The sequence below is a fragment of the Sturnira hondurensis genome, unplaced genomic scaffold (genome assembly GCF_014824575.4).
Source record: "Sturnira hondurensis isolate 20B ecotype Veracruz unplaced genomic scaffold, ASM1482457v3 Scaffold0019006, whole genome shotgun sequence".
In the NCBI taxonomy this organism is placed as follows: Eukaryota; Metazoa; Chordata; class Mammalia; order Chiroptera; family Phyllostomidae; genus Sturnira; species Sturnira hondurensis.
The window spans coordinates 4,691,159-4,713,088 of NW_028091637.1; the positions used below are offsets into that span (position 1 = coordinate 4,691,159).

General features: G+C 44.3%; 1 protein-coding gene across 3 annotated transcripts in view; it reads left to right on the forward strand.

The window, feature by feature from the left end:
- RARB (retinoic acid receptor beta) overlaps window positions 1-21,930 on the forward strand; it is a 355,682-nt gene that overhangs the window by 208,063 nt on the left and 125,689 nt on the right. The gene's annotated exons all lie outside the window — the stretch shown is intronic.

Below are 21,930 nucleotides of genomic sequence, written 5' to 3' on the forward strand. Positions count from 1 at the left end.
CCGAGCAGCCACCCCCATCCGCATCACATGACGGCATTGTTGAAGCTGTTTCATTTGCCACCAGCCCCACAGAATCTCCTCCCCTCTTTCCGTCTTCCTTTTCTCTGGAACTCAGATTTTCTTTTCTTTTGCAAATCTATCCGATTTGAGGTTTGGAGAAGGAGAAATTCAAATGGAAATGTGCCAGTTTCGTTTTTTTTCAAGTTCATAGTTTTCTTCAAGCTACTTTCAAGATTGCGCTCTCTTTTTTTTTAAGTTTAGTGTTAAAGAGGAGTAAATCTCCTAATTTGATTCAGATTTAGTGAAATGTTGGTTGTCGTTGTTGTTGATCAATTACTGTAATTACTGTTCACCACTGAGAATGAACAGTTTACCAAGTCAGGAAAAAAAACCCCAACAAACCCACATAGCTGAATTCAAAATACTGTGATAGAAGTGATCCAGATAAGACCTGTCCATCAATTAACTGGGAAGAGATATGGCTCATATTTATCTCAGTTTTTCTCTAATTTGCAGAGCAAATGAAGACCTCCCTGCAATAAATCCCTGTTCTCACGAATATGAAAGGTTTCAGGGCTCCAGTACCTTTGTCTTGTCATCAAAGTCCATAATTATAAAAAGGCTGATGATATGAAGGCCATTTTCGCTTCAAAAGATTTTTTAGGATCTGGTCTATTGGAAAGCTTGGGGGTATAATTAACTAAAATGGAAATGGAGGCAAGCGAGATTTAGCTCCTGATGTTTTAATTTAGCTCAGCACTGCCATGTGTTATTGAAGAGAATTCTTAAAGGCAAACATAATTATTTCATTATGGGCCTCAGAATGCTTTCATTGGCTTTAATGACAAGAAGCTGTATAAAAAGGCATACATTTTAATTAGTCCTCCTTATATTTACATCAGATAAATAACAAATAATTGATGAAAAACAAGACTTTGGAATGGATGATTTCACATTGTGCTCTGGTTACAGTTTAATGATGAAACATTTCTCTGTTGCTTTGCATTTTAATTATCCCAACATTACAGCGGTGGGGCCGCGGAGCTAAAATACTGTTGTAGCCATTTTATTGCCAATAAATAAATAAATAAATAAGTATATATATATATATATATATATATATATATATATATATCGTGATTGATGCCTACGAATTGGAAGCTGAGAAAGGTAGCTAGAACCACATCTCAGAGGGAGTATATTGGCAGTCCCATTAATTTCACCACGTTTGTTAGCACTTTTGATCACTTTTATCCTTCACGCTTCATCTTTTAGGATTAAGATTGTCAAGGGTTTCACATGGGCGTCTCTGTGGCCACATCTTCTAAACAGCTTTCTTTCTCTCTTGCTGCCCCTTTTTGAAGACTTGCCTAAAATGACTTTGCCAAATGTGGCCTGGAAATGCAGAGAGCCTTTCTCCGTGGCATGAGCCCAGCGTCCCTTTGATTTTATATGAAAACCCATTTCACATGATTCATCCCTTTTGGTGTACAGAACACTAATTGTTATTATTGATTTTAAATTCCGTGACCATTACAAGTAACCCAGATGAGTGGCAGATAAAGGGTAATAATCCATGGAGTTCTGGAACTGTTTCATGTTTGTCTGGAGTACTTTATGTGATCAATATTAACTGCCCCATTGAAACTAACGGCTGTATCAAATAACAGTCAATCAAATGAATGTGCTTAGAGATTATTTATTGAAAGCTTTAATTGTTCACTGGGGCCCTGCTTATCAGAGGAAACAATAGGAACCAGAGATAGGATGAGCAGGTTTGGCTTTGCAGGGAAAGTTGGAAGATACTGACAAAGGCATCTCTCTGGTAATCGGGCAGGAGTTTCAGACACCTACATTGGTCTTCTGGCAGGCAGAAGCTGCGTGCACTCATACGGAGGTTATCCTACCGCATATACACCGAGAGCTCTCTAGAGAAGATGTAGTGGTTTTCTTGCCCTGTGACAAGTTGTCACTCTCAGAGTTTAACTGCCGCTTAAACTCACTGAGATCTGCACGCTCGCTCACGTCATTACCCTCCCATACATCACCCCACCTGCAGCCCTTCCCTGCCTGATGGTCTGAGATCACGGAAATAGCCCGACTTGACACAGGATCAATTTCGACAGCTATGAAATGGGAATAATAATGTCTGCATTGAAGGATACGTAGAATGAGGGTTCTATTCTTGTCCTGAAAACAGACGCGGAGATGTCACTGAGTAGACCTTCTGCTCTGTTTCCTGACACCTGTGGCTTATGTGTCTTGGTAATGGTGAACAGTCTTTTTTAGCTGGTATCTGTTTTCCCCAGCGAAATAGTTCCTCTCTGTGTGGCTCATGACTTAGATGACAGTCCTTCCCGTTTGTCACCGTTTGGATAGCGCTGTGGTCCTGATTCAGTGGCATCCATTTAACCAAACCCCCGGATTTAGTACAAACGGATTGACTTTTACAAGGGAGCGTTGTCACTTTTGAAGTTGTTACAATACACATCGCCCAAGGATGCTGTCAGGGGCACAGTACATTTTTATTACTCACTGATGGATTAGATCTTGCAGCATTCCATTCAACAAAGGGCTCTTGGGTGTCTGCCATGTTCCAGGCTCCCTGACATGTTCTGGGCAGAGGGGGCGGGGGAGCCGGCAGGATAAATCTGGCGCTGTCCCTGCTCTCTCTGGACTCACAAAGTATGGAACAAACTTGTGCACTAAAGTTCTCGTGATGCAGCCCCCTTATGACACAAACACAGAATCTCCTCAGAACTGTGGACCTGAGTTTCATTTTGATAAGAATTAAAACCACTCAGAACCACAGGTGATGCATAAGGTGAGGGGTCAAGAGGGTGACACATTTTTGTCACAAGGAGCAGCCTTGAAGCTCTCCTGCATGTAGGCCTCATAGGTAATTTCTAAGTGCAGTCTACAAAGCAGAATATTAAACTTACCTTGAGTCATAGAATAAGTGCATACTTTCCTTCCAAACAGGCACCTTGAAGGCTCTCATCTGAATGCTTCTGGAGGGTGTGTTAAATAATGTTCTTTGGGGAGTTGGTCTGATTAGATGAGGTTTTTCAAACTCACTGATTTCTTTATGATCGTTTCTGTGACATTTTGCTATGCAACGAACTTCCCCAAAGCTGAAGGGCCTAATGTTGCATTGTCTCGCGCTTCTGTGGCTGGACTGGGCTCAGCTGGACAGATCTTCTGTTTCGCCGGATGTCGGCTGAGGCTGTGTCATCCAGGGCTTGACTGAGGCTGGAGACCCCAGAAGGCTTGCTCCCATGGTGGCCAGTCCACGTCGTTGGTAGAGAGCTCAGCTGGGGCTAACCCCCGGCCTCGCTGCGCGGGCCTGTGCTTCTCACACGGCCCCCATATTCTGAGATGGAGCATTTCAGAGGAAGGAAGCGGATGCTCCCTGTGAAAGGCTGAGCCCAGAGCGGGCATAGAGTCACGTGGCCGTATTCCGTTGCTAAGCCACCACAGGGCCAGGCCAGGTTCCGTGGGTCTACCTCCCAATGGGGGAGGGTCGGAAAATGCGCAGCCATGTGTAGTGGCCGGAACAGTCATCTCAGAGGAGCATGTGCCCTCTGACCACAACGGATTACTGTCTTCTGACAGCAGAGGCCACACGGAAGAACTGTTGTGCGATTTTAGTTAGTTTGGTTTCTCTTCTGGCTGGTTGAATACTTAACACAATTCCACTCTAATGACTGTACGTGCAGTGTATTATCTGTTAATCTTCACAAACAGTTCTGTGAGGGAAGCATGATTGTCCTCATTTTTCCAAAAGAGGAAATTGAGGCTCAGAGAAGGTGAGAAACGTGAAGGGCATCACCCAGTGGCGGAGCTGGGTGTTCAGGCCCAGGAAGGTCCCTCCGCCCTCCACTGCAGTAACCCCCCGAGGGGTCACCCGCTCCCACAGTTTGCTCTGTCATCTCTGTCCGACGACCAAAGAATTCCTGAAAAACATTTTGCACACTGACAATACGAAGAATGGCCATAGAGTGCTTCGGTTTGGGGGCAGTGTGGAAAAGGGAGAGATGTAATTCCCATGAGTCCCTCTATCACATCATGTCTCTAAGAGAAGCCACAGCCTTTTAAATTGTACANACTGTTTTGTTTTTTTGGTGGTTTTTTTTTTTTTTTTTTTTTTTTTGGATCCTGTCTGTCGTTGAAGTCTGCACTGGCCTGGCCCCCTGCAGCCCACAGGAGTTGGGGTCAAGATTAATTTTGCACCTACAGAGGAGTCACAGGAAAGAGAGATGGGAAATTAAGTGTTTCCCGTTAATCTGTGGTTCGCGTGTAACCCTCATGCAGAAATGGGCACTCACGGTCCCCGCTGGCTGGCGTCTCTCAGCCAAGCAGCACAGTTGCGTCTTCTGTTACTTAAAATAGGGGAAGACTTTCTAAGAGATGATGAAGTGGAATCATTATTTTTGTATTTGCTTCCTATTTTAAGTATCTGTTTTCTTTGGAGAGCCCTACGCCTCAGAAAACTATTAGAAGTTTACATTAATGATAACGATGTTACACATAACCCATGGTCACAGACAGCGATATGGGGAGCGACTGGGGGAGGGGGCAGGCTGGGTGAAGGTGGGCAAAGGGAGGAAAACCCAGGGACAACTGTAATAGCACAAACAATTAAAAAATGATGATGATTAGTTAGCCTCCTGCATAATGCTCTTATTTTTGTGATTTCTAATATAGTTCAAATGCAGTATATTGTTTTGATTTTATAATCCATATTCTACCTGTTCCTCTTGTTGGAAAGCCAGTTGTTGAATTAGAACATTTTGAAGAAATAGAGACAGACGGACGGACTGAAGTGAGTTATGAAAGGTCGTGTGGTGGGTTCTAGAGGGAAGTAGATGTAACTCTGCAAGGGCTGCTACGCGCTGCAGTGTGGACAGCATGGTAGCGAGTGGTGGGGTGCAGTGCACTGGGGTACGTGCAGCGGGGCACCCCTCATGGGCTGCCTGTGCTGCGCTCCAAGTTGCTGCCATGTTTTCATCTGTAAAATGGGTCCATCATGCTCACCTTGCAAGCATATTGTAGACTTAAATAAGAGCGTGTATTTATAGTACCCGATATGTAAGATTCAGTAAGAGATTTTCACCCCCAATATTTTATTATGAAAAACGTTTTAAAGGCAGAAAAGTTGAAAGAATCCTGTAGGGGACACCTGGATACTCTCACCATATCTACCATTAAAGTAAACACCTTTGTTTTGTGTTGCTGCCTGTTTCTCCTCTTTGTGTGGGTGTGTCTTGTTTGTTTTTGGTTGGGTTCTCTTATTAACCCGGGGAGTCTTTGAGGTCAGACGGTGCGTCCTTTACTTCTGCTTTGCCAAGGCTCGTCTGGTCGTACTTGGACCTGGTCAGTGCGCAGTTCGCTGTGGCTGAGTCGTGGACATGGTCAGGCATACCACCACTTACTCTGCTGAGTATCAGCACTGTCCAAACTTTCTGCAGGGATGAATATGATCTGTAATTTTGTGTTATCCAGTACGGTAGTTGTTAGCCATGTGTGGTTACTAAGCACTTGAAATAATGGCTAACGTATCTGGGGAACTAAATTTTTAGTTTTATTTAATTTCAATATATTTAGCTGGCCTGTGCATGGGAAGAATGCAGCTCTAGATACGTCAGCCATTTATTTTTTAAATATTTGTTCATTCTCTTTATTTCCCTTTTCCTTTTAGCCTTTATTCCTCTTTCCTATTGCTATTATCAAGCTTTAATTATATCTTTATGTGGCTGGTAAATAGACTGTAGGAGAATGTAAACAGAAAACCATCAGGTGGAGATTTCAGTCATTGTTTACCTTGCTTTCCTTCTGGGTGGAACTGTTTTTCCTGGGGCCTGGCAAATACTTGGTACTTATTTTGCTAACACTTATTTGGCCAGCTAAACCAAGATTTTCACTGAATTCCAGTGGGCTAGACTTAATTACATTCTTTGTAGCAATTATATCATTCTTGCATGCAATTTCTAGTCCTGTGCTCCACTCCTGATTGGTTTTCGGATGGACACAGAGAATCTTCCAACATTTTTCAGCTACTCTCAACTTGCCTAAGTATCTTAAACTTCAAGGAGGCAGAGAAGAATGAGCCACACTCTTGTGGAAGCCTCTGCATGTGTTCTGGAAAATTCCATGCTCTGCTTCCCAGAAGTGACTTCTGCCATATATATGTGCTCTGCTTTGTAACCCAGCGTCTGGCACACACTCGGTATTCAACAAAGATGCTGGAAGTAGTTCAGTGACAACAAGCTTGAAATTCAGAACATCGCAAGAGGGGTCGGCTTTTATTTATTTGTATATTTGTGGCTTACTCAAAACACCTGAAGCAAATTTGAGGGAGCTGTCAAAATTTGAGAGGTTCAAGTTAGCTGTTACGACAAGCTATTATAAATGTGTTAGCTGGAAAAGTGGCCCGGAAATATAAGAATGGGATACTTCCCTGATCTCTGGTGCTTACTTTGATTTCCTAGGAATAGATTTTTTTTTAAGATTTTATTTATTTATCTTTAGAGGGGAAGGTAAGGAGAGAAGGAGAGAAATATCAGTGTATGGTTGCCTCCTGTGAGTCCCCTGTTGGGAACTGGCCTGCAACCCAGGCATGTGCCCTGACCGGGAATCGAACCACAATCCTTTGGTTCGCAAGCCCGCACTCAATCCACTGAGCTACACCAGCCAGGGCCAAGATGGACTTTTGATTTTGTGTTTTTCCCCCTGGATGATTGCAAGTTGTGATTGATTTTTAAAAATGAAATAATCACCATCATCATCACCATTAATATTAAATGCACATTATCTGCTAGGTTCGCAAAATGGCTTGCGTCATCTAAGCCTCACAGCAGCCCAGAGAGGAAGCACTGGTTTTCCTCCACTTAATGGATGAGAGTTCCCAGGCACTGAGGTGGTCAGGTACCCACTTCAGGTCTCTTGAGGGGGAGGAAGTGAGTTGGAAGTGCCCCACTCAGCTCTGCATAATGTGGGTTTCCTTCCCTCTGCCAACTTTGCAAAGTGCACTCCTATTTTCTTTGTGGGCAGGGGGAACGAGGAAGGCTGGAAGCCTCAGAACCCACAGAATAATAAAAGGGTTTCCAAGTGAAAGCTGGAAACAATACATTTTTAAAACAAAATGGGCAGTTACTCTAATTGCTGTGCCCCTACTGTTCAATTCCTTTTTATGTTCTAATTCATTAAATTATGTGCACGCACAGGCTTATTATTTACAGATGTATGCACTTTTAACGGGCTCATATGAAACAGATGTTTCAGGAAAGGTAACTGAGAGCAAGTGATCGAAACCCTCCTTAGTGGGTATCAAGTGAGTATTATGGCCCATTATCTGCAGGTCTTTTGCTGTTATTTTGAATCACAGTGTCCAGTGTGGGGAGATGAATGCAAACTGTCCCCTGGAGGTACAAATTAAAACACAATGACCCTATAAGGAGACAGCTGCAGCTCAAAATAAAAGAGGGTGTGTGCAGGTGATAGACAGGTGGTGTTCGCATGTGGTCTCAGGTGGGTAGGAGTGAGTTTTATAAGCAGTTTGCCGGGGGGGGGGGGGGGTGAGAGACCCACTGCATAACAGTGGATAGTTTTATTTTTAAAGAGACTTATTCCATGATATTTTAATCATCACAGTGTTTGAATTCATAGCCAAGCAATTAACATACTCTTTTTTTAAAAATCCAGAATGTCTTAGTTCTTGGTTTTCAGGTGGAGTGATTCCACTGCTGTTGTAACTCACAGGAATGCATGTAAATCTTGCACCGTGCGTACGATGCTGCTCCCTGCCAGGTGTTCTGGTTGAAACTGCTACTATCTACCAGATTCTGGAAGAGCTGAGGTGGGCCCTGAACACAGCTTTTTCACGGGTCCACAATAAATAATCTTCAGTTAAGAATAACTATAGTATTAACCGCACTATCTATTGCTACATAACAGACCACCCCAGTACTTAGTGGCTTAAAACTTCAAGGTTCTGTCATACTGGGGGTCTTTCCCATGGCCACAGTCAGAGGGCGCAGGGCTGGACGCATCTGAGGACTTGCCGACGCTGGATGTTCAAGAGAGCTTCTCCGTTCACGGATCTGGTTCCTCAGCTAAGAGCGATGGGACAGCTGGAGGCTGCCTGAGTATGTGTCTCCATACGGCCTCCTCTTGTGATGCGGGTTTCCTCCCAGCATGGTGGTTCCTGGGCTTTTTACATGACTTCCCCCGAATAAGCATTAAGAGAAACCCAGAGGGGAGCTGTAGGGCCCCTCAGCATCTCGCCCCGTGTGTCACACAGCGTTCCCCTCACCACATTCTGTTGATCAGAAGAAAATCTCAGTAGCAGCTTCACCTTCCAGGGTAACGGTCTGCACAGGGGTGCGGCTCCCCAAGAAGGCCGTCCTCAGAGACGGGCTACCACACTCACTAGCTGCAGACACAAGGTGACATGGCCTAATAAATATAAACGTGACCAGTTCCGATTGCATTAGTAGGTGGCACGTGCCAGTGGGCAGTGACTTCAGGTCTTCGTCAGAATATTGGGGAGCAACAATAATCACCCCTCAGAGTCACAGTGAGATTGATTGTTTTTGAATTCTCAGGCGTTCTCTAAACACACGACAAAAAATGGGAGCAAAAAATGGGTGAGACTGTGTCGTTTTGCACGTTGAAAGCTGGAAACCATCATGACTGAAATATAAAATGGAACGTGAAATATTAAGTGGCATATCAGGTTTATTGCATGTATGACCATGAGAGCGCATTTTATTTTGTCTTATGGAGCTCTAAAAAACCCATGTAATGCATTAAAGGTATTAAAGCCCCCATATTCTGCCTGGCTCGAGGCCAGGGCACAAGGCGAGATAAATAATCCCAATAGACAGAATATGTAGGGAGGAATTTTAAAATGTACTTATGATAGACATATTGACCTCTCTAACTAATAAAAATGTATACATGGGGTTAGTTTTGAAGGGAAGGTGCAGACCTTGCACATTTATGGTGTATATAAATATTATACACACTATAGTGATAGCATCCTTAAAATATTCCCTCATCTCTGTGACATATGGCTGTCGTACTCTGTCTTTACCCTGGAAGCAAAGAAAAGCATGGGTTTTATATTAACATGTGCAGTTACTATATGAAGAAATAGTTTTAATATCCTTCATCATAAAGCAGGGGTCCAAAAACTGAGCCAAATCTAGCCTGTAGCCTGTTTTTATAAATACAATTTTATTGGAACACGTCACACCTGTTCATTTACATCTTGTCTGTAATTGCTCTCCCCCGACAATGGCAGACCAACGTGGCTGTGACAGAGACCAACTATATACCTCCCAAAGCCTAAAGTATGGGTCTCTTCAAAAGGTATCCAGCCATAATATAATATGAAAAATAGAGACAGTTATTGAAGAAGTACAAGAACCATTGTACATAGGATAATGATGTCTCAGCCCCCTGCGAGCATCACACAGTTCTCCCAGTCGCCATCAGCTGTCCTTTTGTAGTTTTCTGAATCTCATCCGTGGTGTGAAATCTCTTCCCTTTCAAAGGTGACTTTAGTTTTGGGCAAAGCCAGAAGTCACAGGACACCAAATCTGGGCTGTAGGGGGCTGAGTCCCCTGGGTTATTTGATATTTTGCCAAAAAAACTCTGCATGAGATGTGATGCAAGAGTGGGCGTGTTGTGATGAAGCTGCCAATCGCCGATTGCCCACAGTTGCAGACTTCTGAATCATCTGAATAGTTTCCATGGAGAAATGTTCAAGCTCCACCCAAAATTTAATGTAGATTCATTGCTCTGCTTATTCAGTCATGTTGAATGCGTCTGCCACACAGTACACGTGGTCACTCAACGGTGCCCACCACCCCCACTGACTAGTACAGTGGAGTCCTCATTGCTCACACATGCGCATTCCAGTCCACTCTCCATGGCTGTCAGGTTACATCAATGTTGTACAAACAGTTCTTGTTATGTTAGTGATGGCTGAACTTTTTCCAGACAGACTGCGTGCTTACTATCCGTCCTTTTCCATACACAGTTTGCCGAACTTGTCTTAAAACATGAAAAAATTAATAGGATGGTTTACAATATAAATGAGCACTTTGTTTCTTGTTTATAATAATCTGTGTGCGGATTCAGGAGGCCGGTTCTGGATCAAGACATTTCCTGACCATGTGACCTTGGCCAAGTCGTTTAATGTCTCCAGGCTTCCTTTTCCTCCTAAGATATTGAGTCTTAAAAATCTGAGAATGATGATAATCCCCCTCTTCTTCACACTTTGTCGTGAGGGAATGCGTGGGGTAACATGAGTGAAAACACACCTCAAATCATCTACCTCCGTTAGTGTGTGTGTGCTCTTGGCAGATTCTGCTGAATTGGCTGAAAACGTCATCATTCCGTTGATAGCGCGAATAAGGATGTCTATACAGATTTCATTCTCTTCATTAATTTCTTTTCAACCAACATTTATTGCACTCACACTGTGTACTGAGCACTTTTTTAGGCACTGGGTGTTTAAAGGCAAGGCCACTGAGGCCTCTGTGTGTGCGTGTAGTATGCCAGGTCCTGACAGCCCCGGGCACCCTCCGGCCCTTCTTCCAGGTTGGGGCCATTTTCACCATGCGGTATTTTTAGTTGTCCATGTGTGTGGGCCAAGAACAGTGTCTTCTAACTTCCCTGTAGCTTCCCAGCATTTATCACGGTGTCTGGACCTGCCATGTGCTCAATAAATAGTCGTCAGCAGCTGGGTGTTGGTTGGTAGTCCCTGCCCTGTGCTGCCAGCCCCCCCCCCCTTTGGTCCCTCCCAAGGTTTGTCACTCGGGGTTACAGCAGCTATGGCGGGCTGGCCAGTGACAAATCCATGTTGCAAGGAGTTGTTTAAAGAAGCTGTTTCTGAGGCTTCTAGGCAGGTGGGTTGGGGATGGGCCAGGAAAACCATGAGGAGATGGTTGTTGCAGTATTTTAGATTATTGCCTGGGAGGCTGGGAAGGGAGAGTTAAGACATAGTGTAATGAGGCAAGGATTACTCAACTTGTTTTATTCCTGTTACCTTGTACAGAATCTCTTAGGTACATCAGGAGGGCCAACTATTTTGATAGGGAAATGAAAGCAAAGTTCAGGAACTCAAGATAAGAGGCTGATGGGTAGGAGAAAGATCAGAAGGTAACATTGAAATTCATCAACACAAGCCTGGTCCTTGATAGAGGAACAGTGACGACGTACTCTGTGTAACACTGCTATGTAACAGGCATTATGTCAAGTGCTTTATTAGTTAATGCTTACAACCATCTAAAGAGGAATATGCTATCATTTTATAGTGGGAGAAATGAAGGGTCAGAGAGGTTAAGTGACTTACCCAAAGTCACACAGCAAGTAAGTAAGAGTTAGGATTGAACCCAGGCAGGATGGCTCCAGGGTCCACACTTCAAACCACAACATGTTACAAAGGTGGAAAGTTCTCTGAAGGAAAGAATATCCCCAATGACTTGGGCCTTGGGTCCTGCTCATAGTTGGGAGATGGGTGAACATTTCCTTGAATGATTTTTTTTTTCAGTTTTCCTTGGCAGTTTTTTTAAGAACTAAAAGTAAAGCACTTTGAGATTCTCATCCTTCTCACATCAAGAAATACTGAGGAATCACTGTTACGAGAGAAAAAAATCAATGTTGTAGTGTTTCTCTAATCTGAACAACTCCATTTAGAAACTTACTAATCTTTTAAAATAAAATATCCCCAAGCGTCTACTTTAGAACTGATGTGTTCTGCTCAACTGCAGCACTAACAAAATCTTCCTATTAGTCAACGAGAGGGTTTGGAAAGGGCGCTCACTGTCTTTCTGCTCCTAGTCACCCCTCCCCCACACCCAGGACCTCAGGGAAGAAGGCCGGCAGCTCCTCCTCTGGGGCATTCCAAGCCTGCAGACAGGGACCGTTCTCCATGTTGATCTCCTCCTTGTGCCAAGTGAGCTTTGGTTAAAGGTGTGCGTGTCGCCGCCCACGGGGAGAGAGGGAGAACCAGGTTAGCCCGGGAGGGGAGGTGTCCAGAGTCCCCCCGCCTCGCAGCACAGCCCAAAGCTGGCGGTACTGCTGAGCGCATTTGGCCCAAGCTATTGCTCCTCACAGTGTGCAGTCCCACGCCCTTGGGCCACCGCCAGGGGCCTTCAGAACCTTGGTCTTAGCTGCTGCCACTGCCTGCTGGGGGCTGGTTTCTCAGCAGGGAAGATGCAGGAGGGGTTAGAAGGCAGTGTGTGTGTGTGTGTGTGTGCGCGCGCGCATGCATGCATGCATGTGCCTGTGCGCGTGTCTTCTAATTCCTGTGTTTGCCTCTGGGGGACTTTCCTACTTTACTGCTCTGACTGGAAAGAAGAAAAGGGCTTTATTTCTGTTCCCTTAGCTCCCTTTTCAGTTTTCCAGTTTACTTTTGGTCATTATTTTTGGGTAGCCATATGTCTGTCTGACTTAGACACACTATATATTCTCAAACTCGCGGCCAGGGATTTCGCCAACCTCTTGTGGAAGCAGTTCTGTGTGGTCACAAGAGAGAATGTCATTGTCTTCTCTCCCCACCTGAGTCACACCCATTCTCTTGAACCCAAGACCACGTGCCTTCAAATTCCTGCTCAAAATCCTGTCTGTATGGCCTTCAGCAAGTCACCTAGCTGCCCCCCCCCCCACCATAGGCTAGCCCGTAGTATTGAATACTTGCTCCATGACTGTGAGTTGTTAACATTGTAAGTTGTTATTCAAGGAGGCTCTAGAGATGTTTCTCTCTTCTTCTGAGGTAGGACTAGTCAGATTAAGATATGGTTTACCCACCTTTCCAAACACTCTAATAATGAAGTGCTCAGTATTGTTACTATGTGTTTTTATAGTTTTGTAGTTTACAGAGTGTAAATCCTGTGGTGTGGGAAGTATACTTGTCATCTCTGCTTGTGAGATTAGGTCGCTGAGACTCAGGCAGGCAAAATGACTGCTTGGAGGCAGAGTTGGGAGCTGAGCGAATGCATTCTCTCTTCTAGGCCTGGGCAGTTTCCACCTCTCCGGCGCTGCGGGAAGTTATTTTGTTTGCTGTCCCGCTGCTTTGTCCTCAAGCCTCCACGCAAGTAGCAGCCTTGCCTCTAGATCAGGGCTTTTCAAACGCAGCACTATTTATAACTGAAGCCCGATGATTCTTTCTTGTTGTAGGACGGTGTTGTTTGGAGAGAGGAGCACTCTCCTGTGCATTGTGGGATATATAGTGACACCCCTGGCTTCCACCCACTGAAAGACAGTGGAGGCCACCATTATGACAGCCAGAACGGGCCCACACACTACAAAATGTCTCTGGTGGGGGCAAAATCTGTGTTGGTTAGGAGCCGCTATCCTAGATTAAAGAAGTACCAGGGAAATGTGTGTGGGGGAAGGAGTGGAGTCCAGGTTGACTATCACCGATTAAGCCCTTACTGTGTGCCAGGCAAGTTGCAAACATTGCCTACCTTTCACCGGCTTGCCAACAGAAAGTTTACGAGTGCCTGCATTGTCAGGAAAAGACACTAGGGCCCAGAGAAGCAAAGAAAAGCAGCAGAAGAGGGATTCAAGTTCACATCCATCTGGCAGCAAAACCTGTGCCCTTCCCATTACTTCCTCCACACAATTTTCTGCAGGTTCATGGTGTTTTAATTCTTTTCTGGAACCAAGAAAACCCACACAGTGAGGATTAAATTGGTTCCAAAGTTATTTTGAGACCACTAATATGAGTGTATACCTGTGAAAAATAAAATGAAATCAAAAAGATTCTTTGCAGCAAACATGACGGAGTAAGCAGAGCCTTACGTGCTTAACAGGGGTTTGGCTAAATTCTGGTGTAATTGTACTTGAACTTTCTTAGACCTCATGTGATGAAACATATGAGGTGCCAGCCTTATAGGAAAGTAATGGGGGAGACAAGTAGTCCAAGTAGTCCAATCTCCCCCATTAGTTTTCTATAAGGCCGGCACCAGCATGGTTTAAAAATATATTTACAGTACAGAAGCCAGGAATGGTGTCTCTGAGACAATATACATTTTAATGCTCTTATTTTAATCTACTTTGTGTGCAGGAAATTTGAACAGATAATAGAATGCCATTTATTGGTGCAATAATTGCTTTTCAGAAATGATGGGAATCCCGATTGGAAGTAGAATATGGAGCCGAATCGTTCGATGTTGAGATAAACTCTTCAGGGGACCTTAATTTTGCGATGCAATTAGCTCCACGCACGTGTGCTTCCCGAGGCCCGTCCCAGCATTTATTCAGTTAATACGGTTCCGTTTCTGATGCCCCCTCAGTTCAGATCATTAATAAGTACTTAGACGGGTCTGCCTGTTAAGTGATTTTAAGGGAGAATTTATTTGAACCTTGTCATAAGCGATCTTAGTATGCCCTAGAAAACAGTGATATAAAGCATCGTCTGTTAAAACGTCACCCAAAACAACCTATGAGATAATTTTCGACTCTATTCCTTGAAGCAAGAAAGCACATTATAAAAATGAAATGTAGGTGTCGAACGTGTCACGGTCCCTTATGAAAATATGACAGCACTTCCCATGGTAAAAGTCAGTCCTAGATATAATTTCTGCTCCTGGCCGGGAGCCCAGGCCGGTGTAGCTCCACTACGGTGATTAGTGGATACTGAGCCTTACTCTCTCTCTCTCTCTCTCTCTCTCTTTCTCTCTTTTAAAGGGCCACACTATCTTGTTCAATTCAGCCATGTCTGGGATTGTATCGGCGTTCGGAAAATTACAACTGTGGATTAGAAGAAGGGGAGGGACACAATTCTGCCATTCTCAAATTTGAGTAAATAAGACCATATCCAGCGATGTTTCTAGCAAAGGAAATAAATGAGAGAGCTGGAAAGGGAGCAGTTAGAGCTGTGGGCTTTCATGAAATGATACTAGTAGATAGCAAGCCATTTAAATCTCTTCTGTGAAGGCGGAGACGGGTGCTGTCTTTTTAAATGCCCCAATTCTAAGGTGCAGAGTTCGTGGTGCCAACCCTCCCAGTGATTTGGGGAGGGGTAAATGAGTTAATGCATATTAAAAGCACTAAGCACAACCCCAGGCACACAGTAAAGGCTCAGGAAATAGTAGATACTATTAGCTAAGGCTCTTCTGGTACAACTTTGAACCCACTGCCAACTGAAATCTACTGCCAAAATTCCGTGGGAGAGAACGAAGGCTTCTGGTTTCTGGTGAGCATAAACACACACCCAGCTTGAAGATTTTAATATATTAAGTACTTAACAAGGTGGGGCATTTAGTGAGGACCTGTGCAAAAGGGGAGCTCACCGAGTTCCCATGCCAAATTGACTCAGGGCAATGTTTGAGATTCTGGGGAGGGGAGGACGGTAATGAGCCATTTTTAAGTCAGGGCATCTCAAACGTTGTTCTTGTGCAGAGGAATTGACGGGATTTTCTTAAAGTGCCTATTTCATTCCTGGCTGGTGTGGCTCAGTGGACTGAATGATGGCCTGCAAACCAAAGGGTGGTATCTGGTTCCATTCTGTCTAAAAAAGCACATGCCTGGGTTGTGGGCCAGGTCCCCAGTAGGGGGCGTAAGAGAGACAACCACACATTGGTGTTTCTCTCCCTCCCTTCCTCCCTTTCTCCCTTTTCCCTCCCTTCCCCTCTCTAAAAAAAAAAAAAAAAAAAAAATTTTAAAAAGTTAATTAATTAATTAGTTAATCTTCAAAAAATGCCTATTTGGATGGGCAGGCATTTCTGGGTGGAGCTGAGAGCCTGATTGTAACGAGTTGCCGGGTGATGGTGTGGCTGCCCACCGTGGGCCACCTTTGGCAAAGCAAGGTTTTCTTTAAGGAGTCAAAAATCAAAGTCTCCTCCACGGCCCCACTTTTGTCCCCTGCCTGTGTTCCGCACCTGTTGCATGGGTGGTCAGAATAGCAGGGATTCTCATAACCCAGCTCCAGCCCTCCGCCAGGATCCCGGTGACCCGGGCAAACACACACTCCTTCAGGGTCACGGGCAGGTTATAGAGTCAGGACTGCCAAAGCCCCACAATGCTGTTTTCCTTCTCCCAACACCCACTCCTTCCCTCGCCTGCCCCAAACCCGGGGCTAATCTTGGAGCTGCTTAATAATAACAAAGCCAGCAGCAGTATGCGGCAAAGTCCATCTTAAAGCTGAGTTTTTCTTGTGTGGCAATTACCTAATTTCAGAATGCGATTCACAGATTTGCAAAACCCACACGTGTGGAGACAAACCGCTTCTCCAGAAAGTTGATTAAAAGCAGACCCCCTCCCGAAGAGGCGACGGGAAAATTAAATGAGCGACAGTATGGCGTTCGTTTGCCTCCACTCGAACGTTTGGAGGCATGTAAATTATATTTTAATAAAAGGTCCATAAGTGCGCTCACACACGCATGCGCACATGCACGCAGAGGAGAATCTGGTTCTAATTACTTGTACTTTAGTTGAACTTTGGTGTTTCCTTTGACTTTCTCCCTAATGTATGTGAGCTATGGGCCTTGCAGTCCTGCAGTGAATCCACAGAAAAAGGGGGAAAAAATCCAGACCAGCTCTCTTTGGTGCCAACAAAAATGAAGCCCAACTGAATGTTTTGACCAAATGCAACACTTTGCTATTCTCCCTTAATTAGCTGAAATTACTCCCTCCCACCAGGTCTGGAGCTCTGGGCTCAAAATTCCCTGGGGGACGTGCAGGAAATGCCTTTTGCTTTACAACTCCTTTTTTTCTTTTAAGGCTCAGCTGCCCAGAGAGTGCATTAAAATATTGTCTTAATCATGGAAGGTTCTAGTAAAAAGACAGGGCTTTCATAATGCAAGATGCCTGCCTCTAATCAGGCTCAACATAAAATCCTGAAATCTGTCAACATGGTTTAGCCAGCAGTAAATTAGTTCTCACAAAGAAAAAAAAATTGTATGCTGAGCTCTCTCTTAAAAATGGTATCTGCTACTTAATCTAACCTTCAGAAAAATGCCAAGCATGTTAGGAATTGTGAAGGGAGCTATTGTTGGAGACTTTCTGTGTGTTTAAATGACACTCAGGTGTGTTGTAACAACAAGGACATTTATCCTGTGTTTTCTCAGGTGAGTGAAGTGTGTAAGTGCCAAGTCCTCTTAACAGGCAACAACAACGTTAAATTGTTTTTTCTTTTGAATTTTGGGAATGCGTTAACCCCCAGAATTGTGGCCCTGTTTGAGAGAGCTGTGGCCCTGTGCGTGCTGGCACTCTGTTTTGCAGCATCCCCCTTGGTGGGGGTTTTGTTTGGTTTTTGTTTTGCCTGCGAAGAACCTCTGATTTTGTCATCCTTCGGAGCAGTGCTTCTCACAGTGCCATCTGTGGATCAGAGCGCTTCCCGAAATTGCCGGTGGCCAGTCTGTAAATGCAGAGATTGAGAACAAGCGTTTAAAGGCTTTTACAGCCATTGCACAGAGTAAGCTTGTTCCACTAACACTTTTTCTAAGTTGGAGCTTATATTTTGGACACCTTTTTCTTCATCTTTTTTTTTTCCTAGCAATCCACTTTACTTATAAATTTTTTTCTAGGGATTTGTCCTTACTGAATTTTATCAACTCATGATAGGTTTACAGTGGGATGCTAAGAAATGGTCCTTTACCCTAGGTAGAATGGAAATGACTAGTTTAAAGCAAATGCCTGCCACTCTACCGCCAGGAATTCTGTTGCTGGTCTGGACCACACTTTGAGGAGCGTGGATTTAGATGCAAACAAGACCTGTACTGAATTTTTACACAAGAAACTTATTCTAGCTTTGCTTTCCTTAGTGGCAGGTATGTCTAGGTTGCAGGGATGAAGGGGTTTAAAATATGGGCTGGAAGCTGGTGTCTGTTCATGCAGGGCTGTGCAACTTGCCTGTGTGCAGCCCAGAGAGGCCCCCTGAGCACCTCTGGTGCTGACTCTGCTCTGGGCATGGACCCATGAAGCCAAGCATCCATCCTACCCCAGTAGCAGAAGTTCCTCTGTCTTGGCCATTCCCTGACGAAGCAAAGCAGCCCATCTGGTGAGCCGTTTAGATGCCACATTGGAGGCTGCAGCTTGTCAGCGGTGCAATCACCAAAGAGCACTGAATGAGACAATAAGTAAGCAAGGAAATAAATAAAGGCAAGAGGCAAAAAGCAGATCCTAATTATTCCTCAAAGGCTGCTTCCCCAAACTGAAATCCCATCAGGATGGCTGGAGGACAGTGGTTTGATTGAATGACACAAGCCTCTTTCCCCTCTGGGAAGTCTAAAAACTGCTTTTTGGGGCCTGCCCAAGATCGCTGAATGCGCTGATACAGGATGCACTGTCTGCTGAGCCTGCAGAGTGTTCCAGCAAAAATTTTATCATTCCGCAGACTTATTGTGCTTGCTCGGAGTAAGGAACAAAATGTTTGAGGCCTCTCAAGGGCATTTGATGAATCTAACTCTAATTTAAAGGAACTAATAGATTATTGATTTAAGCAGGATGACAGTGAACAGATCAATGGCCAAGCACTCTGTAGGTACCTTAAAGACCCAAGTGGCTGGTGAAAGGGGAGCCAGTAGGTCACCTGCCTCTCTCGTTTCCCACTGTCTGTACTGGTGGTGGCTGGGGCGGGCTGGGGAATGAAAGGGGAAGAGGAGCACTAATAAACTTTGCCAAAGTATTTTGCTACTTTATCAAACAGGCCAGAGGTTGCATTAAGTAGGGATCCGCTTTTATACTGGTGCTGTATCCTGGCTTTGATTCCAGAACCGGTTGTGGCATGTCTGTTGAAGAGCAGCTTGGGCAGTCTGGTCTTCGGAGACCTTCCTCTTTGCTCTGCATTATTCTCAGTGTTACATTCCACACCGAGGAAATAGAGGACCACAGAGGACCAACTTTGAGGGTGATATTTGCATATAGGTGAATATTAAATTGAATATTTAATTCTTTACTACCAATGGGAACTTTTTTTTGCAAGATGATGATTTCTTGTCATACAGAAGACTTTTCTGTTTAGATTTGAGTGGGATTCACTTATGGCATTTGTAGGATTCAAATTTAAACCATGACAGGAAGAACTGATTTATCCTTTAAAACACAGCCTGGTCATCTCCTCCGGGAAGCCTCCCTTGAAGCTCGAAACCTTCTTTGTTATCATAATACCAGTGGTTCCCAAACTGCTACAATTTGGATTCACCTGGGAAATTTTTTTTTTCTTTCAAAACATGCTCATGCCTGCCTTTCGCTCCCAGATATTCTGGCATAAATAGGTCTGGGATATAACCTGTGTGAAAACTCCCCAAGTGGTTCTAATAATAGCCAAGTTTTGGAACTACTGTGACATTCTAATCATTGGTTTACTCTATTAGGCCAAACTTGTCATGGCCAAGTGACAAGTTTGGGCTAAGAGATTATATCATGCTCTGTCCATGGCATATAATACAATGCTTGGCATGTTATAGTCACTCAGCAAAAATAAACAATGGAAGATGTGAACATCCATTGCACAGATATGGGAAAGTTCAGAGTTTTGTGGGTGAAATCTCCCCAGCCTTAATAAGAGCCCAGAGGGCTCACAATTGATGGCTTCCAGTGGAACATTTGAATTGATGGCAGCTATTTGGGAAAGGCCTTCTCGATTCATTCATTTGTTATAAATGACTCTCATCCATAGAAAAAGCTTTTTTCCAACCTTTGTAAAATGTTTCGGGATTTTAGAGGCCTCTCCCTTTTTGTGTACTTTGTCCCAAGTTGCTTGGGTATTAAATCGCCCGCAGTTAGGCTTCTTCTCTTTGGGAGGGCGAGATGCTTGAGTACATGTATTTGAAGTGGCATATTTATGGAAATTACCACCCACTTTTGAAATTCAGGGCATAGCTGTGACAGCTGAATCCAGCCCTAACAATTCTATTTACAACTTCCCCAGTCAAGCCAGATTAGCTGTTCTACATGAGCGAGTAGGGCGTTAAAACACACCCCTCCCCACCACATTGCTTCTGTAGAGAACACAGTGCCTGACTGACGGATGGGGGTGGGGTGGGGCGACAGGATCCCTCGGGCAGACGTCGAGGGTCACCGGTAGAACCAGTCTAAAAGTTTTCAGAGGCATTAGGAAAGGACTTATCTATCAATTTTAGGAGTGTTAATTGACACGGCCTTCTTAGAAGTCAGTTTGTCAACCTGAATTAGAAGCTAACAACATACTTTTAGATAACTATATGGTTTGGACAAATAATTCTACTTCTGAGACTGTATCCTAAGGAAATAGAGAGCTATGCTGAGATTAGCTGTGAAGATCTTCATATCACAGTGGAATGTTTTGTGGGGAGATCTTTTTTTGACGAGGAAATAAACTCCTGATAGAAAAAGTTAAACAGACTAAGTCCCAAACAGAATCTGCAGTAGAATTCAGTAAACCAACAAACCCAAAACGTTTCTATGCGTAGGAAAATGTCTGGACAGTGCATGCCAAGGCGACAACAGTGTTTTTTCTCGGGGTGAGAGGATTGTGGTTGATCCCGTGCGTGTGTGTTTTCTTAGGTTCTAACCCAGAGCAATCTATTATTTTGTACTTTTAACAAGTACTGGTTTCCTCTCGATGTCATTGTCACCCGTTTGCTTTCAGCGAAGCTGATTGGTGTGAGGCATGGTTTGCATTCGATGCGCCTTCGAGACACCTCAGACGCCAGCCCATCTGTCGGACACCTGACATAATTGTGCCAGGCTGTCCATCCCGAGCAGGGGCTTTCTCGTCCCAGATCCCCGGGTTCTAGCCGGCGAGGACTCAGTAGGTTCACCTACTAAACCTGTGCTACTGTACCGAATTCATTCCAAGACTCTTCTGAATTATGAAACTGCTATAATAATAGTTCATTCTATTCCAAAAGGATAAGTAATTCCTTTTTAAAGTAAGCAAGTGAGTGTAATTTATGGACTTAGAGAAGCACTTCGTGTTTGTAATGAAAGAAGAAAAAGTTTATGCATTCATTCAACAAATATTTATTTATTACTTCCCTGCTCTGTGCTAGGACCTCTTCTGGGCCTAGAACACATTGTAAACGAGGTAGGTAAGTTTGTTGGCCTCACTAAACCCATACTTGAGGGTATGGCAGAGGTATAAAATAAAATTGTACACAAACTTTCTAAATGTAGAATTAGAGAGTTTTATAGAAAACAAAATAAAATAATGGGCTGTAGTGTCCAGGAGTGAGGAGTGGCATAGGGCATTTGACTTGCAGAAGTCACCTGGGAGAAGGTACCATTTGCTCTCAGATCAAAGAGATGAAAAGGAGCCAGAGAGCTGAATGTCCCAGAATGTCCAGGTAGGAGAAGTGGTTGGTGTGCAATTGCCTTAAGATGGTATGAGAGCTTGAGTAGAAGACAAGTCCTGGCAAGTCTGTCAGTTAGGAGAACCAGCGCTGTTGCTCTTGGGCCGTGTCATGGAGAGCTGTACAGAACGTAGGGAGGAGCTGAGCTTTGATCTAATTGGTGACTATTGGGCAGCTTTAAACAGGTAAGTGAGGGGGACTGCTTTTAACTTTTGGAACAGTTACCTTCCTGCTTGGTTGAAGAGTGGACTCCAGCATAGAGGAGCAGGGACAGTGAAGAGGCTGCTGACGTAGCTGAGGTGGATTCCCAGCCTGGTGCGGTGGCAGGACTGTGAGATGAGAACTGATACAGTGCATCCGGTGGGTGCCTTGGCGGCAGAGGCTGGAAGTTTGGCTATAGGACAGTTCAGTCCGCAGAATGCCTTAGTCCGGGAGACTGTGGGCAGTGGAACAGCTGGGAATTTTATACTTTGGAGAACCTTCTGTATGGTGTCAAGAGATTTGAAGGTCGGGAGATTCTGGAACATTCCTCGATCACTTTCCATCACTTCTTTCCCCATACCCATCATACTTTATAAGCATCTTTGCCTGGGATAGGAACATGCCTGGGCCTTGCTTTTACTTTGTCCATAGAGTA